General features: G+C 49.4%; 1 long non-coding RNA gene and 2 other non-coding genes across 3 annotated transcripts; 1 reads left to right on the forward strand and 2 right to left on the reverse strand.

Moving 5' to 3' along the window:
- Window positions 1-204: 204 nt before the first annotated feature.
- LOC140599966 (uncharacterized) lies at window positions 205-11,253 on the reverse strand. The gene is made up of 2 exons (XR_012003054.1): window positions 11,103-11,253; window positions 205-2,003 (listed from the first exon to the last, which is right to left on the reverse strand). It is a non-coding gene; the product is annotated as an uncharacterized lncRNA (long non-coding RNA).
- Window positions 11,254-15,444: 4,191 nt separating this feature from the next.
- LOC112912733 (U1 spliceosomal RNA) lies at window positions 15,445-15,607 on the reverse strand. The gene has a single exon (XR_003233556.2). It is a non-coding gene; the product is annotated as a U1 spliceosomal RNA (small nuclear RNA).
- A 3,307-nt stretch (window positions 15,608-18,914) lies between these two features.
- LOC140593755 (U1 spliceosomal RNA) lies at window positions 18,915-19,076 on the forward strand. The gene has a single exon (XR_011994075.1). It is a non-coding gene; the product is annotated as a U1 spliceosomal RNA (small nuclear RNA).
- The last annotated feature ends 4,392 nt before the right edge of the window (window positions 19,077-23,468 follow it).

Consider the following 23,468-nt stretch of genomic DNA (forward strand, 5'->3'; position numbering starts at 1 on the left):
TGGTTTTACTCTGTGTTGTTCCCACTTCCTCCACCTCATAATTCTTCCCCGATGTTTAAAGGCTCACCTGTTTCTTGCAAAAGCTTTTCTCATTCTTCTTGAATTTGTGTATTTTTTCCAATTTCAACTGCCAAGAAGGGGGGTTTTACAATATTCTGTTGCATGTCCCCCAGCCCCTATGTAATCATTTACTCATTGAATACATACGGACATACAGGTACACACATTTATATCTTATGGCACAACAGATGGGTATTTGGTGTGTATATTATACATAATGTACATATATGAAACATATGTTGAGGCATGTTGGAGAGATTCCCTAGCTTTCTCATTCCTTGTTGCTTCCCAAAGCTTCCCTTCATCTTTGACTTTGGGTGAGGTCTCTACAATATCCTCTCTAATAGTACAGACATGATTTCCTTGCCTTTGTCCTCTCTTCCCCGTAACTCTTTGTTTTTACCAATTCTGTTTTTCCCCATTTCACTTTCATCCATTGCGAGCCTATTGACCTCCTGGCCCTCTTGGTAGGGTAAGAAAGATGAGCAAAACAGGAAATAATCAAAATGTGTCCATTGGCTTCTCCTCACTCGTTAACATTCAGATGGCCTCTCTCGTCCTGCCCACTGGCCTTCTTTGACGTCTTATTGGTGGAGGCTCAGAAAGATCCTGAATGACAACGGATCCTGTTGATGTGCTTTTATTTTCAGAGCTGGGTTTGGATGCATCCGTGGGCATGACAAACCACACTCTCAAGCTGGAAGGTGAAACTGCTGAGGGCTCGGTGGCCAGTCAGTGTGAGTGTCAAGTCTTTGACCCCATGAAGGCCCTAGGTGTCACGAGACACAAGATTATCAAGAGGAAACTGCGGTTCATCCAGGGGCAACTTGCATGCAGATTTCCCCGCCTTCAAGCTTAGGGCGCAGAGGTGATCACATCTGTGCTGTTGGGGCATGGGTTCCTATTGCTCTTCTTCAGATTACAGCTCCGTCCTGCCCACCACTGTTTGTGCTCTTCCTCCTTTGTTCGCTCCCATAGCTGGTGCTTCTTTTGTTTGCTCTTATCTCTGTTTCCCATAAGGGCTGCCGCCCTGCCGGCCCTTCCATCTGCATCACCTGGTTGCATCTGAACTCTGCTGTGGTCCTGCTGGGGCTGTCCTGAGGTGCCCTCTCCCCTCTCCTCATGACAAGGGGGCAGCAGGCCCCATGGGCCTCCTCAGCAGAGCAGCGTCATCTACACATGTCACCAAACACGCAACAGTCTGCCGGAAATCACACAGTTTCTTGGCTTCTTTGCCACCACCGCCACCCCCCACCCCCCCAGCCACCCCCCAACCCCGCTTCCCCAACTCCATGGCCTCTTTCTCCCAGGAGCATTGTCTTAATGAGCCATTGCACGAGGATTCTCCTCTTGGGTCTTTCAGGGAATCTGACCTCGGATGACACTTCACCCTCATCTTCTCCATGTGAATAAGAAGTATGAAAACAGAGGAGAAAGATCCCCCAGGACAAAAACTAAATGAGAACCTGAGTCACAGCTGGAAGTGCCACACTGGGCTGCCTGGAGTCAGGTTTCTCCTCAGCCCCAGATGAGAAGGGAAGTCCCGTATGGGGCTTCCGGGACCTTTGTGTCCCCCACCTTAGGGGGGACATGGTAGTTGGCATCAGGTAGAGGACAGGAATGGCACTTTTCTAAAGAGACATCGGCCAAAGGTAGAAGCTAATGCCAGGTTTCCAAAAGGAATAGAACATGAGGTGCTTAGGCATCAAGACGTCTCCCCTTTTCGCGGTCATCACCATGTCTCCACGCTCAGTAGGAATCAGCGAAAAGGTAACTGGGTTGAATTTCAGGCACGAGAACATACTAGAGCATTGTACTGAATTCACTTTGGGCTGCTTTTGGAAGTCCCGGGGAGATGCACAAGAATCGAGTCCAACAGAGAAAGAAAGTCATTCATGGCAGGTGTCAGAAAGAAGACCAACATTCTTAGGGACAGTGTCCTCCTGGTGGAAGAGATGAGGTCGAGAAAACACTGGTGTGAATTAGGGTAGCTTAGCGAATACTTCTAAATCAATCATGCTAGGATAAAAGAAACACTGAGTCAGCTTTGAACTAACATGAGTGCCTTCGCCCAGTACCTTAAGATTCTGATTTCAAGATTGTGAGGTGGAATTTGGGTAACAGGATTTTTTAAAAGCTCCACTAGTATGCTCCTAGAAATTAGAAGGGCCATGGATCCAGTAGGGTCTCCGTGAGCAGTATAGAAGGGTCCCGTGTGGTTTCTACTTCCTAGAAAAGCTGTTTATCAGCCATTGACGGAATTGGCATTCCTCCGTCAACACCGCAGCCTAGAGAAAGCAGAGGAAAAAGATACGCAGAGGAACTAGATGGATGATCTCTCTTTTGGATCTTAGTTTCCCACAAATTTTATAATATGGGACACAGTAGGAATAAAAACCCTGCATAGGAACCCAGTGTCCAACATAGAATCTCTTCCCTGATCAAAAGTAAAGGAATTTAGTGCTTTCTTTGCTCCTCTGACATTGAAAACGCCAATTCACTAGTCACTAAGTGGAATTTGAAAGCCCCCGTCAGAGTCACTGCAGCTTGCAACAAAATATTTTAATCAAAGTTTGTGCTTATACAAAATCTCAGTAGGGAATTTTAGGTCTCATTCTCCTGTGTTAATCCACTTGCAGGCCCTTCTGCACACCAGTGTAAACACTGAGAAACTTTTTTACTTAGGGAAAGTTTGGAAAAGAAGGGATGAGAATCTAGGGAGCTAAAACTTATGCTTTTTCATTTTCACTTCAGAATTTGGTGAGTCCATCTACTGAGGAGATTCCTGGAAGTGTCCTAAGTTCTATCCTGTGGGACATTACCTTCAGAGAATGTTGGTGTACCTGAGTGAAAATGAGTAGGGCCACGGTTACATGCCCTGATCTTTTTGTTAATTCCCCTTGAGTCTCTCCTTCTTGGGATCTTCCCTCAGCCTCTTTGGGCGTCTTCCTGTCAGGCCACGTGACCAACAGCATCTACTGCTTGCACACACCTCCAGAACTGAGGCTTTCTTCTCCCTTCCCCCACATGTTTGGGCAGGGCCTGAGCCTGTGTCTCAGTCTCCAGGGTTTTCAGGAACAGGTCACATGGCTCGGGTGGTCCTTAGCCTCTTGGACCACATCTCCTCATCTGCACATGGCAGAACTCAACTTGGGGACATTCTGAGGCCCCTTCCGGCTCTGACATTCTAGGACTCCTTCTATAGCCTGGCCTCCTCCTCAGAAGACTGGGACAAGGGTGAGAAGGGGGAGTGTTTGTCTGCCAAGGGTCCCCTCCTTCCTGTGGCAGACAGTTTGTGAATATGTGTGTTAGGTGCTGAATGCCTCCCTCCCTGGGAAGCATGAGAAAGCCACCACTTGGCTTCTGCTGAAGCAGGTTCTAGCATGAAGTGGCTGCTGAGGAGGAGGTAGTCAGGATCTGGCAAAAGTTCACAGCAGCCTTGAGCTTGGGTTCACCAGGTTCCTTCTGGGTGGAGCACAGGGGGTCCCTGGGTCCTGCAACACAGGCTGGCTGTAAGTTTAGTGAGGTGTTACTTCTGACCTGGGGCTCCTACTCTCCAGCTCGGCCTGCTTGTGGGTCCCCCTTCAGCTTCTTCTCTGCACAGGAGCTCAGCTTGCTCCTGGCCTCCGTGACCACGTAGCCACCCCTCCAGGCTCAGCTATCAGCAGCATCTGACAAAGACTCACATTCCATTTCTCTCTCTCTCTCTCTCTCTCTGCCAGATACCAAGTAGCTCAGGAAATAAGAGAAGAGATTCCTCATGTGAATGAAATCCTACCATAGAACCCCATCATTTTCCACTTGATGAAAAGAAATCTAAAACAGTGCAGCAAGGAAAAGCCCCAACAGAGCACGGAAGGGATCCTTTGCTGAGAATCAACATCACAACCACAAGCCACTCTGTGATTTTGACTTCAAACCATGGTTTGACGAGAGAAATTCTAGCCCTTCAGCCTCCACTCGTGATAAATCGCCAAGGAGACCAATGCCTGACTGGATCACACGCAGTTTTGAGAGACCTTAAGTCTTGCTCCTCTCAATTCCATCCTGCGATGAACCCGAGGACTCGGGAGCAACGTGGAAAAAGAGCACATGTCGAACTGGACATTCTGGGCCAACAGATGGGCTGCGCTAGGAGCAGACAGCATTAACTGTGCAGTGTTCTTGCCGCAAAGGGTTAGCCTGAATTTGAGCACAAGGTAGTCATCAGTCAACTTCAGGATGTAGACCATTGAACAAGACGCCTGTCTTTCTTCAAACAGTCATTGTCACCACAAATAAGAGACAACAAAAAGGAGAAGAGATCTTTTGGCTTCCAAAGGACTAAAAAGAAAATGTGTCACTGTTTAGTCCTTTCAAGCCCAAGACATCTCCTCACCTTTAGGTGGCTGTCTCTGGTGGTGGTGACATTTCCTTGTTTGTAGGGGACAGGTCAGATACCTGTCTTAATGGTCTACATCCTGAAGTTGTCTGATCCTGATTAGGATCAGGAAATTAAATTCCTCCTGATTAAATTCAGCCTAACCCTTTCGCCAGGGCACTCCATAGTTAAGGCTGTGTGTGTCCCCGCTCAGCCCACCCGGAGACCGAGAGCACCAGTTTGCCGTCACCATTCTTGCGAGAGCAGCATTGGTCACGTGCTATGGAGGGGCCTGTGAGATCTGTTCACAGGAACACATGGTTTTCTTTCTAAAACTAGTAATGTGGTGAGTGGAGCTCTGAGAATGTATGAAGATCCTTTTCTGTAAAGTTTTTCTCTGAAATGTTGTCATCTGGTAATGATCCCTGTGGTGTGTCATCACCGCATCCGTGTGTGTACGTTGGAAGGATTCTAACTTTATCATTCCTATACAACGTGTATTTGCTGGCATTGTGCTGTGGAAAACATTCCCTCCCCTCCCCGTTCTACATCATTAGAGTTTTTGTTCTGGCGATCACTGTGGCCTTGTGAATTTTTGTATTCGATGCTCTTATCCGTCACTCTCCTGGTTGATTTGGTGGGTATGGATATAAAGTGATGCAAATATTCTGGGATTTCATCATATTTAATGCAAAGTCTCCATCTCTTGTAGGCTACACTTACTCTATGGGGAAAAAATTTTGACCATGTTCCTCTCTCTGTGGTATTTTCTGTTTTCTGTGAGTGCACATATGTGGGCCTACATGTGCCTTTGGTGTTTAGGAAGCTTGTCATAGGCAGGGCCGAACATTGCACCAACCGTTCTTGGACACGCTTGGTTCCGTATTAATTTGTCATCCTTTTCACATCCAGTCTCTAAGTTTTAAGTGATCTCTCAACCTCAAAGTTTTGACATTACTCTGTTTTCTCTTTTCTTCTGTCTTAACCTGCACTCTTATTGTATTGTTTCCACCCAGTAAACAGATGCCACTTACATCCTATTTTTCTCACCTGCTCCATTTCCAGATTTTTGTTTTAGATCCACACTTAAGTTTATTTAATGGTCACCATCTGTTCGAAAGTCAGAATGTCCCCAGTCATCTCTCCTTGGGTGAAATCTTTAAATGACTCCTAGTGATGGAATGGGGACTCCCTGAGTGTTGCTGGAATTAAAATTTTTTAAAATTTAAGAACCATCTTAAAAAGATGAAACATTGCTTTGTAGATTTCATTGACTTGACTTCATGTCATTGGCCTGTGGTTGTCTTCCTCTAACCAAACATGGGCAGTTCAAGGTCATGGGTCAGTGGTGCTTGATGTCCACGGTGGATGTGTCCGTGCTGTTCAGTGACATAGAAGCTAAGGTTGAGAAGGCAGGAGAAAGTGATGCCCTGAAGCACCTCCTCACTTCTTCAGCATATGTTCCCACCTACTACGTCTTATGAGCCAGAGACTTAGGAGGTCCCTGAGAAAGGGGCCCTGATAAAGGACATTTTCAACTTCTAATGTTTGTGGGTCCTGCTCCTGGGCTCCAGGGAAGCTATGCCTTCACACTTACGGAGCTCAAAATGACTCCACAAAAACTCAAAGCCTGGACTCTGTGTCTGCCCCAAAGCACACGTGTACAAAGCACACGTTGTGTACATCTGCTCTATTAAGGAAAATAACCAAAAAGGACCCTCCTGGGAAAGGTAAGAAAACAGGAAGAAGTGTACCTGGTTCCCATAAGATTAAAATCGTTATCATATATCATCACTGCATATAATGGAAACTTAGGATCAGGAACTGCAGTGTCTCTGCAAAGCCTTTGTCTTTGTCTAACAAGTTTTAAATTTTTATGTAAAAAATGTAGATAACCCTACACCAAATATTCATTTTCCAGAACACTCTCTTCTTTGTGAAGATTGCCCACCCCAGGCCACTGTCTTTTGGGCTCAAATAAAATTCCCTTCCTTTTTTTAAAAAATAAATATTAAAAATATTTATTCATTTTGCATGGACAGCTCAATCTCTTCAGTTTATTGTCTGGACTTGCCTGAGTTGAAGGTGCAAGGGTGTGGCCACGTGGCACACTGAGCGCTCAAGGCAGAGGACAGAGGACTGGATCGATCAATATTTTTTTTTTTTTTAAGCATCAGTTTTAAAATCTAAATTCAGAGCAATAACATGTAACGTATCATTAGTTTCAGAGGTACAGTTCAGTGATTCATGAGTTCCATATAATACCCAGTGTTCATTCCATCACGTGCCCTCCTTAATGCCCATCACCAGTTACCCTATTCCCTGCCTGCCTCTCCTCCAGCAACCCTCAGTTTGTTTCCTATGATTAAGAGTCTCTTATGGTTTGTCTCCCTCTCAGATTTCATCTTGTTTTATTTTTATTTTTCCCTCTCTTCTCCCATGACCCTCTAGTTTTCTTACAATCCACGTATGAGTGAGATTATATGAAAATTGACTTTCTCTGACTGACTTACTTCACTGAGCATGACACCCTCTAGTTCCATCCACCTCGTTGCAAGTGTCAAGATTTCATATTTCGATGGCTGAGTAGCATTTCATTCTCTAACCATTCATCTGTCGATGGACATCTGAGTCCTCTCCATAATTTGGCTATTGTGGACATTATTGCTAAACACTGGGGTGCAGGTGCCCCTTCGGATCACTACATTTTTATATTTAGGATAAGTCCTTACTAGTGCATTTGCTGGGTCGTAGAGTAGTTCTATCTTCAAATTTTGATGAACCTCCGCACTGTTTTCCAGGGTGGCTGCACCAGTTTGCATTCCCACCCACAGCGTAAGAGGGTTTCCCATTCTCTGCATCCTCACCAACATCTGCCGATTCCTGGCTTGTTCATTTTAGCCATTCTGACTGGTGTGGGGTGGGATCTCATTGTGGTTTGATTTGCATTTCCCTGATGCCGAGTGATGCGGAACAGTTGTTCATGAGTCTGTTGGCCATTTTTAGCTCTCTTTGGAGAAATGTCTCTTTCCTCTGCCCATTTCAGTTTTTAAAAAAGACATTTATTTGTTCGTTCGTTCGTTTGTTTATGTGCAGGTACCAGCAAGGGGGAGGATACAGACAGACGCAGTCTCCCCTCTGAGCAGGGAGTCCGCTGGGGATCGATCCCAGGACACTGGGATCATGACCTGAGCCAAAGGCAGATGTTTAACCCACTGAGCCACCCAGGCACCCCTGCCCATTTCTTGATTGGATTATTTGTTCTTGGGTGTGATTTTGATAAGTTCTTTACAGATGTGGGACACTAGCCCTTTATCTGATAAGACATTTGCAAATATCTTCTCCCATTCTGTCAGTTGTCTTTTGGTTTTGTCAGCGGCGTCCTTTGCTGTGCAAGAGCTTTTTATCTTGAAGTCCCAACAGTTGGTGTTTACTTTTGTTTCTCTGCCTTTGGAGACATGCCTAGCAAGAGGTTGCCGAAGCCGAAGTCACAGAAGTTGCTGCCTGTGTTCTCCTCTAGAATTTCGATGGATTACTGTCTCACATTCAAGTCTTTCACCCTATTGATTCTATTTTGTGTGTGGTGTAAGAAATGGTCCAGTTCCCTTCTTCTGCATGTGGCTGTCCAATTTCCCCCCCAAGCCATTTTGTTGAAGAGATTATCTTTCTCCCATTGGATGTTCTTTCGTGCCTTGTCAAAGATTACTTGACCATAGAGTTGTGAGCTCATTTCTGGGTTCTCTATTCTGTTCCATCGGTCTATGTGTCTGTTTTTGGGTTGTTTTTTGTTTGTCTGTCTGTCTGTCTGTCTGTCCGTTTGTTTTTTGCCAGTACCATACTGTCTTGATGAGTACAGCCTTGTCATAGAGCTTGAAGTTCGGAATTGTGATGTCACCACTTTTGGTTTTCTTTTTTCAACATTCCTTTGGTTTTCGGGTCTTTTGTGGTTCCATACAAATTTTAGGATTATTTGTTCCAGCTCTGTGAAAAAAGTTGGTGGTATGGTGATAGAGATTGCATTGAATGCGTACATTGCTCAAGGTAGCATAGACATTTTCACAATATTTGTTCTTCCAATCCATGAGCATGGAACATTGTTTCATTTCTCTGTGTCTTCCTCAGTTTCTTTCATGAGTGTTCTATATTTTTCTGAGTAGAGATCCTTTGCCTCTTTGGTTAGGTTTATTCCTAGATATCTCATGGTTTTGGGTGTAATAGTAAATGGGATCGACTTACTTTCTCCTTCTTCTGTCTTATTGTTAGTGTACAGAAATGCAACCGATTTCTGTGACTCTTTTATGTCCTGTCACTTTGCTGAATTTCTGTACGCATTCTACCAATTTTAGGGTAGAGTCTTTTGGGTTTTCCATATAGAGAATCATGGCATCTGTGAAGAGTGAGAGTTTGACTTCTTCTTGGCCAATTCAGAAGCCTTTTCTTTCTTTTTTGTTGTCTGGTTACTGAAGCTGGGTCTGGTAGTACTATGTCAAACAACAGTAGCGAGAGTGGACACCCTTACAGTGTTCTTGACTTTAGGGGAAAGGCTCTCGGTTTTCTTCCTATTGAGAATATTTACTGTGGGTTTTTCGTATAAGGCTTTTATGATATGAAGGTATGTTTCCTCCATCCTTACACTGTGAAAGGTTTTAATCAAGGAAGCATGCTGTACTATGTCAAATGTTTTTCCTACATCTATTGAGAGGATCATACGGTTCTTGTCCTTTCTCTTATCAACGTAGTATATCCCATTGATTGATTTGAGATGTTGGACCATCCTGGCAACCCAGGAATAAATCCCACTTGGTCGTGGTGAATAATCCTTTTTTAACGGACTGTTGGATCCTATTGGCTAGTATCGTGGTGAGAATTTTGGCACCCATGCTCATCAGGGATATTGGTCTGTTACCTCCTTTCTGGTGGGGTCTTTGTCTGGTTTTGGGATCAAGGTAATGTTGGCCTCATAGAAAGAGTTTGGAAGTTTTCCTTCCAGTTCTATCTTCTGAAACAGCTTCAGAAGAATAGGTATTCATTCTTCCTTAAATGTTTGGGAGAATTCCCATGGGAAGTCATTCGACCTTGGACTCTTGTCTGTTGGGATATTTTTTGACTGCTTCAAATTCCTTGCTGGTTTTGAGTCTGTTCAAGTTTTCTATTACTTCCTGTTTCAGTGTTTGGTAGTTTATACATCTCCAGGAATGCACCCATTTCTTCCAGATTGCCTAATTTGTTGGCATATACTTGTTCATAATAGGTTCTTATAATGATTTGTATTTCTTTGGTATTGGTTGTGACCTCTCCTCTTTCATTCATGATTTTATCGATTTGGGTCCTTCCTTTCTCTTTTCTGTTTGACGAGTCTTGGCCAGTGCTTTATTAACCTTATTAATTCGTTCAAAGAACCAGCTCCTAGTTTCATCGATCTATCCTAATGTTCTTTTTCATTTCTATTTCATCGATTTCTGCTCTAATCTTTATTAGTTCTCTTCTGCTGGGCTTAGGCTTTCTTTGCTGTTCTTTCTCCAGCTCCTTTAGGTGTAAGGTAAGGTTAGGTGTAGTGGAGACCTTTCTCGTTTCTTGAAAAAGGCTTGTTTGCCCTATCCTTCCCTCTTAAGACCGCCTTTGCTGCATCCCAAAGCTTCCATGAATCTTTAAAATTCTTCTCTAATTTCCTGGTTGAACCCATTCTTTCTTTAGTAGGACGCTCTTTAGCCTCCATTCCATGTATATGACTTCTGTCCCAATTTCCTCTTGTGATTGAATTCAAGTTTCAAAGCAGCGTGGTCTTACAATAATACGTATGCACGGAATGATGCCATTTTGTGGTACTGGCTGACACCTGATTTATGACACGGTATGTGATCTATTCTGGAGAATGTTCCTTGTGCACTTGAGAAGAATGTGTATTCTGTTGCTGTAGGATGGACTGCTCTGAATACATCTGTGAAGTCCATCTGGTCCAGTGTGTCATTCAAAGCCTGTGTTTCCTTCTTGATCTTCTGTTTAGTCGATCTGTCCATTGCAGTGAGAAAGGTGATAAAGTCCCCTACTATTATCGTATTGTGATCAACATGTGTTTTCAATTTAGTTATTAAATGGTTTATATAATTGGCTGCTCCCATTTTAGAGGCATTAATATTAAAATTGTTAGAGCTTCTTGTTGGATAGACCCTTTGGTTACGATATACTGTCCACCTCATCTCCACGTACAGTCCTTGTTGTAAAATCTAAATTGTCCAATGTAAGGATTACTAAACCAGCTTTCCATTGATGTCCATTAGCACGATAAGTGGTTTTGGACCCTCTCACTTTCTATGTGAAGGATGTCCCTTTGGGTCTAAAGTGTGTCTCTTGCAGACCGCGTATCAATGGGTCTTGCTTTTTTATCCAATCTGATACCCTGTGTCTTTTGATTAGGGCATTTAGCCCATACATTCAGAGTAACTATTGAGCGATATAAATTCAATGACATTGTACTACCTGTAAAGTCACCGTTTCTGTATATTACATCTTTTTCTTTCTAGTCTTCTAATCTGTTGATTCCACTGCACGCTATCAGGCTGAGAACAGCTATTCTATTTTCATATTTATTTCCTTTTCCAAAGAAAACCGTTGGTTTTAATCGACCTAAAAGTGAATTTGATAATTCCTACCCCCCCCTCCCTGCCTTGGCTTTCCTCCTCACCTTTCCAGGCTCCCCTGTTTCCTTCCCTCCAGCCTGATTTTGTTCCCATTCCTCCTACTTCTCCCTCAGCTCGGCCTCGGGACCCCTCCGCACACGCACACGCACACGCACACGCACACACACAGCCCTCAGCACAGACAAGCCTGCGCAGCCTGAGAGGACCGAGAGGAGGGACTTTCCACCAGCCAGGGAAGGCCGCCGCAGGTACATTCTCTCTCTCTCTCTCTCTCTCTCTCTCTCTGTGTGTCTCTGGCCAGAACCTGGTTTGGAGGAGACAGACTGCGATGCCTGCACCTGAGGACCTCAGCCTCCGCGCCAGCTGCCCACCACCCCCACCGCTCCCGGCAGGGACACCCCCGGGGTGGGGCCAACGTCAGGAACCTCTGGGCCCTCGGAATTTGTTCACTCTCTTGCCTGAAACAGCAAAACAAAACAGGACAGAAGCACACAGGATGCACGAAATGCAGATTTATTTCCAAAATACCGGGTCAGGCAAAGAGGATAGTACTCCTGGAGATATGGAGACACAGGTGACCTGAGCCCTACAGCTGCTCCAGGGTACTGCCTCCAGATCTTATCCAAGCCAGCAGGGGTGGCGTTGGAAGAGGAGCCCTGTGGACATCTTGGAGTTTAGGACTCTGAGCTGAGAGACCCCAGGACAGCATCTGGGGAGGATAGAACTGCAGAAAGGAACCATGGAAGAGCTGTGGAGGGACCTGCGTGGCGTGCAACAGGGTCCTCCCTGAGACACGACGACAGCACCTCTGAGGACAATCATAGGACCAGGGCCTGGCACTCTCGCAGGCTACGGCCCCCTTTCAGGATCAATCCTCTGAAAACCCAAAGCTGACACAGATGTGAGAACCACCAGAGCAGGACTAGAAAGTGTTTGTTACAAGTGCATTCATTCCTTTGGTTCAAAATATTCAGCAGATATATGGGAAATGTGAAAAAAGATCCAATCTCACGTGAAGAGATGAGAACCACAGAGTCTGAAAAGAATTGTATAGCAAGGGCTGAATGCGATTCGAGAAGGCAGAAGGAAAATGTTTGATAGCAATCCTACGGGAATCTGCGGGTCGCGGTATTGCCATCTTAACCACATGCACCTTGCTTCCCATCCGGGAATGCAGCATGTCTTTGCACTTCTTTAGGTCTTCTTGAATCTCTTGCAGCAACGCTGTGTCATTTTCAGTGTACAGATTTTTTTCTCCTTGAATCAATTATTCCTAGATACTTTATTCTGGTGGACGCTATTGTAAATGGAATGGTTTTCCTAATTTCCTTTTCTGATTGTTCAAACACTAGCAGTGTGGTCTGTCCTGTATCCTGACACTCTGTAGAATTAGGTTATGGAGTTGGGCCGTGTCAGTATTTGGTATTTTTTCTCACTATAGGAGCATGTCATCTGCAAATACAGATACCAACGGACCCTTGAAAATCCTGGGGGTTAGGGGTGCAGATTCCCACAATTAAAATCTGTGTATTACCTTTGACTCCACAAAGACTTATCTGCTGATAGCCTACTGAAGCCTTACATGTAAAAAAAAAGAGTTGATTAACATACATTTTGCATGTTATTTGTATCATAGTTTATTCATTTGATTCAGTGATAGTAAATGTCATTGAGAAAATCCTAAGAGAAAATACATTTACAGTACTATACTGTATTTATTCAAAAAATTATATGTAGAAGTGGACGTATGTTCACTTCAAATTGAACGCACGTTGTTCAAATCAATTCTAACTCATGTTGTTCCACAGTCAAGTATACTTTTATTGCTGCCTCTTCAAATGTTTCCCCTCACCTTCAGGTTTTTAAAATTGATTTCTAGTTGATACAAATGTAACATCAATTTCACATCTACAACACAGTGACTGGAGAACTCCATAAATTATGTTATGATCTCTAGAGGTGTAGCTACCCTCTGCCACCACGCAGTTATTAACTATACCACCAAGTAGATAATATGAGATCTACCCTCTTAACTATTTTTAAAAATCTTCACTCAAAGATGTTTTGACAGAGTGTAGAATTCTTTGCCCTACCTCTCTCCTCACCACCACCACAGGCCACCTTAGGAGGTTTTCTGTTTTAGGTCATCTCAGCCCCTCAGTCCTGGAGCAGGATGCTCAGCCTAGGCCAGGGAAATACAGAAATACAGAAGGGAGCCCTTCTTTGCGAGCCCAGCTCCAATTTGAAGGACACGGGACCCCTTCTAGGTCCCTGCAGGGATGGCTCATCCCCAAGTAGTTGCCCCAAGAGAGGTGGCCAGAAAGGGGTAGAGCCCCCCAAAACCCATCCCAAACTCTCCTAGTTAGAGGAGAAGGTTAATGGTGCCACAGGCACTTTTCTGTCTGCTGATGGGAAGGGGAAGTGGGGTGGGAGCCTCAAGCTAGTGCAGGAGGAAGCCTCAAAGGTTAACCTAAAGGTTGGTGGGTAGAGCCTACCCAGGGACCAACCCTACTTAAGACCCATCCTGCCAACTGCTTTCGTGTGTCCTGCAGCCCTCACTTCCTCCCAGAATCTCCAGAGAGCTGGTCCTCCCATCTTTGCTTGCTACCCCCTGGTCTTGTGCCACCTGGAGGTTTCCTCCCTTAAGTCATCTGCCACCTTGTGGAGTCCAGAGGAACTGCCAGCGGCAGAGGTGGAAGGCGCTGGCACTGATCCTGGACTCCAGCTGTGCCATCAGAGGAAGACAAACCATGAGAGACTCCTAACTCTGGGAAACAAAGGGTTGTGGAAAGGGAGGTGGGTGGGGGGATGGGGTAACTGGGCGACGGGCACTAAGGAGGGCACTTGATGGGATGAGCACCGGGTGTTATACTATATGTTGGTAAATTGGAAATGCAGCTAAGACCAGGTACCATTTTGGGATCCCTGGGTGGCGCAGCGGTTTGGCGCCTGCGTTTGGCCCAGGGCGCGATCCTGGAGACCCGGGATCGAATCCTGCGTCGGGCTCCCGGTGCATGGAGCCTGCTTCTCCCTCTGCCTGTGTCTCTGCCTCTCTCTTTCTCTGTGTGTGTGACTATCATAAATAAATTTAAAAAAAAAAATTAAAAAAAAAAAAAAAAAAAAAGACCAGGCACCATTTTACACCAGCTAGTGAGGTTATGTTCAGAAGACACCACCAAGTGTTGCTGAGGATGTGGAGCCTGGGAGCCTCCTCTATTGCTGAGAACATAACGTACAAGAGCCACGTTGGAAACCACTTTGAGGGTTCCTTAAAAGTTAAGCAAAAGCTTCCCATAGGATCCAGCAATCCCACGGCTAGAAACCTAGCTGAGAGAAGTAAAAACGTACTTCCACTCAAGAGTCGTACAGAAATGTTCAGGGCAGCATTCCTGACATTAGGGAAAAACCTGGCAAACAGCACAAAGGTCTGTCAAGTGGTGAATGGCCAAAGTGTGGCCTAGGAGTCACATGGAATTCTAATAAGCAATAAGAAAAAGCAGAGAAACCTGACTAAGCTCCAGCATGGAACAACCTCAAAGCATGCTAAGTTCAGGAGCCGGTCACCAATGACGACGTACTGTCCTACTCGGTCAACATAAAATGTCCAGCCAAGAACAACGTGTAGAGACACAAAGCAGAGCCCAGTGGCTGGGGGCTGGAGGGGGGAGCGGGGAGGGTCTTGAGAGCCGCTGAAGGGAACGTGGGTGGGTGAAAAAAGCATCTGAACAAGTGTTGACGATATGTAAATTTTATCTAAAAGTGGGGGCGGGGATCCTTGGCGAGTGGACAGACGTGCCTCTTTAGACGCCGGTCAGGGCACCCGGGTGGGTCAGCGGTTTAGCGCCGCCTTCAGCCCAGGGCGTGGTCCTCGAGTCCCACGGCGGGCTCCCTGCACGGAGCTTCCTTCCTCCACCTGTGCCTCGGCCTCCCCCTTCTCTGCTGACCACTCACGAACAAAAACCCTAAGAAAAGGGGATCCCTGGGTGGCTCAGAGGTTTAGCGCCGCCTTCAGCCCAGGGCGTGATCCTGGAGACCCGGGATTGAATCCCACGTCGGGCTCCCGGTGCATGGAGCCTGCTTCTCCCTCTGCCTGTGTCTCTGCCTCTCTCTCTCTGTGTCTCTCATAAATAAATAAATAAAATCTTAAAAAGATAGAAAAGAGAAAAAAAGGAAACCGGAGCTTGCTAACTAAACCACCAGAGAAACAAAGATGGGTTTGCGTGTACCCAAGGAGCCACCGTCGCAAGGACCCAATAAGCACAACAAAAAACAAACGAGCCCGGAGCCCCGTATCAGGCTTCTTGCTCGGAACCCGCTTCCCACTCACGAAAAAAGCCAAAAAACTCCGAAACAAAGACACCGTCATCTTCCCTTAGACCCCGCCGCCAGGGGCGAGCGCGAGCGCAGGCCCCACTACCACAAATTGCGCGGTCGAGTTTCCCGCGTCCGGGGAAATCGCGGGGGTCAGCGCGGCCCGCGTGCAATGGCCGAGCCTCGCCCCGGGAGAACCACCTGCAGGATCGCGGTGTCTCCCCCGCCAGGTAAGTATGCCCCGCCCCGCCCCGCCCCGCAGCAGCCCCGCGCGCCTTCCACCTTACACACACGCTCACCGGGCCGACACCCCAAAACCCTCCGCACCCACTCCTGTCCCGAGCATCCTCAGCCCCCACACAACTCTCCCGAACACAGCGCGAGCGAGGGCGCCGCCGCCGCCGCCGCCACCGCCACCGCCCGGGGGGAGTCCAGCGCCGGGAGCCGCAGCCCGCCGGGGGCTCGTTTGCATCCGACACGCCCCCTCGTGACGTCACGGCCCCGCCCCGCCTCGCCCCGCCCGCCCCGCCTGGGTCCCCCCCAAGGACCGCAGCTCTGAGGCTCCTGCTCCTGCTCCTGCTCCTGCTCCAGCTCCAGCTGCTCCTCCACCAGCTCCTCCCCCTCCCTCCCCCCCCCCCCCCCCCCCCCCGCCTTGGCTTTCCTCCTCACCTTTCCAGGCTCCCCTGTTTCCTTCCCTCCAGCCTGATTTTGTTCCCATTCCTCCTACTTCTCCCTCAGCTCGGCCTCGGGACCCCTCCGCACACGCACACGCACACGCACACGCACGCACACAGCCCTCAGCACAGACAAGCCTGCGCAGCCTGAGGACCGAGAGGAGGGACTTTCCACCAGCCAGGGAAGGCCGCCGCAGGCACATTCTCTCTCTCTCTCTCTCTCTCTCTCTCTCTCTGTCTCTGGCCAGAACCTGGTTTGGAGGAGACAGACTGCGATGCCTGCACCTGAGGACCTCAGCCTCCGCGCCAGCTGCCCACCACCCCCACCGCTCCCGGCAGGGACAGCCCCGGGGTGGGGCCAACGTCAGGAACCTCTGGGCCCTCGGGCTGACACCTGCCCCCCAGGGCCCCCAGGCTGAAAACACCCAGGTGCCTGCCGGTCCCCAGGCGGGATCCGGGGAGGGCGTGCGCCCCCTCGTGGCCGCCCGGGGAGGCGCACAAGGGTCCCCCTGCTTGAGAGGCAAGGGCAGGGCCAAGGGCACCATCCCTTCTGCTCCCTGGGACCAGACTCACAGTTCAGAGCAGGGGGCAGTGGGGTCCCAGGCGCCCCTTCTGCCACGGCCTTCCCTCCCTCCCTCGCTCCCTCCCTCCCTCCACCGCTGGGCGCGTCCCCTTGGATGCTACTTCTGCGATCAAATCAGCCCCACACACGGACTGGCTTCTCCTTGTTTGGAAGTTTCCTCTGCGCTTCCCAGATACCAATGGAAAGGGCTCAAGGCCTGGTGTCTAACCCTGGCCCCATGGCTTTGGGTGGCCCCTCCTCATCTATACCATATACCATAGAGGGGGCACTAGACTCAGGAGATTCTGAGCTCCTCAGTGCATTGCAGCCCCAAGGGGAACAGACGGATCTGACCTTAGACGGGCTTGACATTTCACATGGTTAGGCCTCTACTGACCCAGCCACAGTAAGAAACGCCAGCCTTGTTTCCCCAGGGAGATGTCAGCCCACTTCAGATTTACAGTTCACCCCTGTGACTTTTAGAACAGCCTTCCAAACTGAGCCCTTTCATCCAGAAAGAAGAGCTTCCCTCCTATTTGTTCTCAGGACTTGCCTATGATCTGGCCACAACTTGTTTGTCCCAGATTGCCTTTCCCTTAAGATTCCCACGGATTCCAGTTTTGCTGGTAAAATACCTGGCGGTTTCTCTTTTTTAGGTTTCCAGACAGTGTGTCCCTTTGCCTGCTGCAGCTTTGAGAGCCCCCCCGCCCCCATCCTCGGCCCCAGCAACAGCAGGCAGAGTCCTCCTCACACAGCATCCCCCGACCTCCCATTTGGCCTCCTCCTGTTGAAGGGCCCCTGTCATTCCAGGGGGCTGCCTGGATAACCAGGCAGGGTCATCTCCCCATCTCAAGGTGCTTACCATCAGCACCTGTGCAGGGGCGCTCGCGCTGTGTGATGGAACACCACGTTCACGCGTTCCCGGCATCAGCGTGGGGACCTCCTAGGCAGGGGGCATTATTGTGCCCACCACCACCCTATTCACTCAGGTGACTAGTGGACGCCCCCTACCCCCCAATCCTTTGGGATTTCAACAATTCGGTGAAAGTAAAACACACCTCAAGGCGCAATCGGAACAAGGCAGATCAGAACCCTCGGGCGCTCCACGGATGACCATAAGATTGCCCAAGTACTAGTCTCTTCAGAGGCGCGGCTTTGCCCCGTTTCCCAGACCTGGCTTTTTCCCTGGAAGGCTGATTTGATCGCAGAAGTAGCATCCAAGGGGACGCGCCCAGCGGTGGAGGGAGGGAGGGAGCGAGGGAGGGAGGGAAGGCCGTGGCAGAAGGGGCGCCTGGGACCCCACTGCCCCCTGCTCTGAACTGTGAGTCTGGTCCCAGGGAGCAGAAGGGATGGTGCCCTTGGCCCTGCCCTTGCCTCTCAAGCAGGGGGACCCTTGTGCGCCTCCCCGGGCGGCCACGAGGGGGCGCACGCCCTCCCCGGATCCCGCCTGGGGACCGGCAGGCACCTGGGTGTTTTCAGCCTGGGGGCCCTGGGGGGCAGGTGTCAGCCCGAGGGCCCAGAGGTTCCTGACGTTGGCCCCACCCCGGGGGTGTCCCTGCCGGGAGCGGTGGGGGTGGTGGGCAGCTGGCGCGGAGGCTGAGGTCCTCAGGTGCAGGCATCGCAGTCTGTCTCCTCCAAACCAGGTTCTGGCCAGAGACAGAGAGAGAGAGAGAGAGAGAGAGAGAGAGAATGTGCCTGCGGCGGCCTTCCCTGGCTGGTGGAAAGTCCCTCCTCTCGGTCCTCAGGCTGCGCAGGCTTGTCTGTGCTGAGGGCTGTGTGTGTGCGTGTGCGTGTGCGTGTGCGTGTGCGGAGGGGTCCCGAGGCCGAGCTGAGGGAGAAGTAGGAGGAATGGGAACAAAATCAGGCTGGAGGGAAGGAAACAGGGGAGCCTGGAAAGGTGAGGAGGAAAGCCAAGGCGGGGGGGGGGGGGGGGGGGGGAGGGGGAGGAGCTGGTGGAGGAGCAGCTGGAGCAGGAGCAGGAGCAGGAGCCTCAGAGCTGCGGTCCTTGGGGGGACCCAGGCGGGGCGGGCGGGGCGAGGCGGGGCGGGGCCGTGACGTCACGAGGGGCGTGTCGGATGCAAACGAGCCCCCGGCGGGCTGCGGCTCCCGGCGCTGGACTCCCCCCGGGCGGTGGCGGTGGCGGCGGCGGCGGCGGCGCCCTCGCTCGCGCTGTGTTCGGGAGAGTTGTGTGGGGGCTGAGGATGCTCGGGACAGGAGTGGGTGCGGAGGGTTTTGGGGTGTCGGCCCGGTGAGCGTGTGTGTAAGGTGGAAGGCGCGCGGGGCTGCTGCGGGGCGGGGCGGGGCGGGACATACTTACCTGGCGGGGGAGACACCGCGATCCTGCAGGTGGTTCTCCCGGGGCGAGGCTCGGCCATTGCACGCGGGCCGCGCTGACCCCCGCGATTTCCCCGACGCGGGAAACTCGACCGCGCAATTTGTGGTAGTGGGGCCTGCGCTCGCGCTCGCCCCTGGCGGCGGGGTCTAAGGGAAGATGACGGTGTCTTTGTTTCGGAAGTTTTTTGGCTTTTTTTCGTGAGTTTAAAGCGGCTTCCGAGCAAGAAGCCAGATACGGGGCTCCGGGCTCGTGCTCTGGTTTCCTTTTTTCTTTTTCTTTTTTTTAATATATTTTTTTAAGATTTTACTTATTTATTCATGAGAGACACAGAGAGAGAGAGAGGCAGAGACACAGGCAGAGGGAGAAGCAAGCTCCATGCAGGGAGCCCGACGTGGGATTCAATCCCGGGTCTCCAGGATCACGCCCTGGGCTGAAGGCGGCGCTAAACCTCTGAGCCACCCAGGGATCCCCTTTTCTTAGGGTTTTTGCTCGTGAGTGGTCAGCAGAGAAGGGGGAGGCCGAGGCACAGGTGGAGGAAGGAAGCTCCGTGCAGGGAGCCCGCCGTGGGACTCGAGGACCACGCCCTGGGCTGAAGGCGGCGCTAAACCGCTGACCCACCCGGGTGCCCTGACCGGCGTCTAAAGAGGCACGTCTGTCCACTCGCCAAGGATCCCCGCCCCCACTTTTAGATAAAATTTACATATCGTCAACACTTGTTCAGATGCTTTTTTCACCCACCCACGTTCCCTTCAGCGGCTCTCAAGACCCTCCCCGCTCCCCCCTCCAGCCCCCAGCCACTGGGCTCTGCTTTGTGTCTCTACACGTTGTTCTTGGCTGGACATTTTATGTTGACCGAGTAGGACAGTACGTCGTCATTGGTGACCGGCTCCTGAACTTAGCATGCTTTGAGGTTGTTCCATGCTGGAGCTTAGTCAGGTTTCTCTGCTTTTTCTTATTGCTTATTAGAATTCCATGTGACTCCTAGGCCACACTTTGGCCATTCACCACTTGACAGACCTTTGTGCTGTTTGCCAGGTTTTTCCCTAATGTCAGGAATGCTGCCCTGAACATTTCTGTACGACTCTTGAGTGGAAGTACGTTTTTACTTCTCTCAGCTAGGTTTCTAGCCGTGGGATTGCTGGATCCTATGGGAAGCTTTTGCTTAACTTTTAAGGAACCCTCAAAGTGGTTTCCAACGTGGCTCTTGTACGTTATGTTCTCAGCAATAGAGGAGGCTCCCAGGCTCCACATCCTCAGCAACACTTGGTGGTGTCTTCTGAACATAACCTCACTAGCTGGTGTAAAATGGTGCCTGGTCTTTTTTTTTTTTTTTTTTTTTAATTTTTTTTTTTAAATTTATTTATGATAGTCACACACACAGAGAAAGAGAGAGGCAGAGACACAGGCAGAGGGAGAAGCAGGCTCCATGCACCGGGAGCCCGACGCAGGATTCGATCCCGGGTCTCCAGGATCGCGCCCTGGGCCAAACGCAGGCGCCAAACCGCTGCGCCACCCAGGGATCCCAAAATGGTACCTGGTCTTAGCTGCATTTCCAATTTACCAACATATAGTATAACACCCGGTGCTCATCCCATCAAGTGCCCTCCTTAGTGCCCGTCGCCCAGTTACCCCATCCCCCCACCCACCTCCCTTTCCACAACCCTTTGTTTCCCAGAGTTAGGAGTCTCTCATGGTTTGTCTTCCTCTGATGGCACAGCTGGAGTCCAGGATCAGTGCCAGCGCCTTCCACCTCTGCCGCTGGCAGTTCCTCTGGACTCCACAAGGTGGCAGATGACTTAAGGGAGGAAACCTCCAGGTGGCACAAGACCAGGGGGCAGCAAGCAAAGATGGGAGGACCAGCTCTCTGGAGATTCTGGGAGGAAGTGAGGGCTGCAGGACACACGAAAGCAGTTGGCAGGATGGGTCTTAAGTAGGGTTGGTCCCTGGGTAGGCTCTACCCACCAACCTTTAGGTTAACCTTTGAGGCTTCCTCCTGCACTAGCTTGAGGCTCCCACCCCACTTCCCCTTCCCATCAGCAGACAGAAAAGTGCCTGTGGCACCATTAACCTTCTCCTCTAACTAGGAGAGTTTGGGATGGGTTTTGGGGGGCTCTACCCCTTTCTGGCCACCTCTCTTGGGGCAACTACTTGGGGATGAGCCATCCCTGCAGGGACCTAGAAGGGGTCCCGTGTCCTTCAAATTGGAGCTGGGCTCGCAAAGAAGGGCTCCCTTCTGTATTTCTGTATTTCCCTGGCCTAGGCTGAGCATCCTGCTCCAGGACTGAGGGGCTGAGATGACCTAAAACAGAAAACCTCCTAAGGTGGCCTGTGGTGGTGGTGAGGAGAGAGGTAGGGCAAAGAATTCTACACTCTGTCAAAACATCTTTGAGTGAAGATTTTTAAAAATAGTTAAGAGGGTAGATCTCATATTATCTACTTGGTGGTATAGTTAATAACTGCGTGGTGGCAGAGGGTAGCTACACCTCTAGAGATCATAACATAATTTATGGAGTTCTCCAGTCACTGTGTTGTAGATGTGAAATTGATGTTACATTTGTATCAACTAGAAATCAATTTTAAAAACCTGAAGGTGAGGGGAAACATTTGAAGAGGCAGCAATAAAAGTATACTTGACTGTGGAACAACATGAGTTAGAATTGATTTGAACAACGTGCGTTCAATTTGAAGTGAACATACGTCCACTTCTACATATAATTTTTTGAATAAATACAGTATAGTACTGTAAATGTATTTTCTCTTAGGATTTTCTCAATGACATTTACTATCACTGAATCAAATGAATAAACTATGATACAAATAACATGCAAAATGTATGTTAATCAACTCTTTTTTTTTACATGTAAGGCTTCAGTAGGCTATCAGCAGATAAGTCTTTGTGGAGTCAAAGGTAATACACAGATTTTAATTGTGGGAATCTGCACCCCTAACCCCCAGGATTTTCAAGGGTCCGTTGGTATCTGTATTTGCAGATGACATGCTCCTATAGTGAGAAAAAATACCAAATACTGACACGGCCCAACTCCATAACCTAATTCTACAGAGTGTCAGGATACAGGACAGACCACACTGCTAGTGTTTGAACAATCAGAAAAGGAAATTAGGAAAACCATTCCATTTACAATAGCGTCCACCAGAATAAAGTATCTAGGAATAATTGATTCAAGGAGAAAAAAATCTGTACACTGAAAATGACACAGCGTTGCTGCAAGAGATTCAAGAAGACCTAAAGAAGTGCAAAGACATGCTGCATTCCCGGATGGGAAGCAAGGTGCATGTGGTTAAGATGGCAATACCGCGACCCGCAGATTCCCGTAGGATTGCTATCAAACATTTTCCTTCTGCCTTCTCGAATCGCATTCAGCCCTTGCTATACAATTCTTTTCAGACTCTGTGGTTCTCATCTCTTCACGTGAGATTGGATCTTTTTTCACATTTCCCATATATCTGCTGAATATTTTGAACCAAAGGAATGAATGCACTTGTAACAAACACTTTCTAGTCCTGCTCTGGTGGTTCTCACATCTGTGTCAGCTTTGGGTTTTCAGAGGATTGATCCTGAAAGGGGGCCGTAGCCTGCGAGAGTGCCAGGCCCTGGTCCTATGATTGTCCTCAGAGGTGCTGTCGTCGTGTCTCAGGGAGGACCCTGTTGCACGCCACGCAGGTCCCTCCACAGCTCTTCCATGGTTCCTTTCTGCAGTTCTATCCTCCCCAGATGCTGTCCTGGGGTCTCTCAGCTCAGAGTCCTAAACTCCAAGATGTCCACAGGGCTCCTCTTCCAACGCCACCCCTGCTGGCTTGGATAAGATCTGGAGGCAGTACCCTGGAGCAGCTGTAGGGCTCAGGTCACCTGTGTCTCCATATCTCCAGGAGTACTATCCTCTTTGCCTGACCCGGTATTTTGGAAATAAATCTGCATTTCGTGCATCCTGTGTGCTTCTGTCCTGTTTTGTTTTGCTGTTTCAGGCAAGAGAGTGAACAAATTCCGAGGGCCCAGAGGTTCCTGACGTTGGCCCCACCCCGGGGGTGTCCCTGCCGGGAGCGGTGGGGGTGGTGGGCAGCTGGCGCGGAGGCTGAGGTCCTCAGGTGCAGGCATCGCAGTCTGTCTCCTCCAAACCAGGTTCTGGCCAGAGACACACAGAGAGAGAGAGAGAGAGAGAGAGAGAGAGAATGTACCTGCGGCGGCCTTCCCTGGCTGGTGGAAAGTCCCTCCTCTCGGTCCTCTCAGGCTGCGCAGGCTTGTCTGTGCTGAGGGCTGTGTGTGTGCGTGTGCGTGTGCGTGTGCGTGTGCGGAGGGGTCCCGAGGCCGAGCTGAGGGAGAAGTAGGAGGAATGGGAACAAAATCAGGCTGGAGGGAAGGAAACAGGGGAGCCTGGAAAGGTGAGGAGGAAAGCCAAGGCAGGGAGGGGGGGGTAGGAATTATCAAATTCACTTTTAGGTCGATTAAAACCAACGGTTTTCTTTGGAAAAGGAAATAAATATGAAAATAGAATAGCTGTTCTCAGCCTGA

Source organism: Vulpes vulpes, chromosome 8, assembly GCF_048418805.1.
Source record: "Vulpes vulpes isolate BD-2025 chromosome 8, VulVul3, whole genome shotgun sequence".
Taxonomy (NCBI): Eukaryota; Metazoa; Chordata; class Mammalia; order Carnivora; family Canidae; genus Vulpes; species Vulpes vulpes.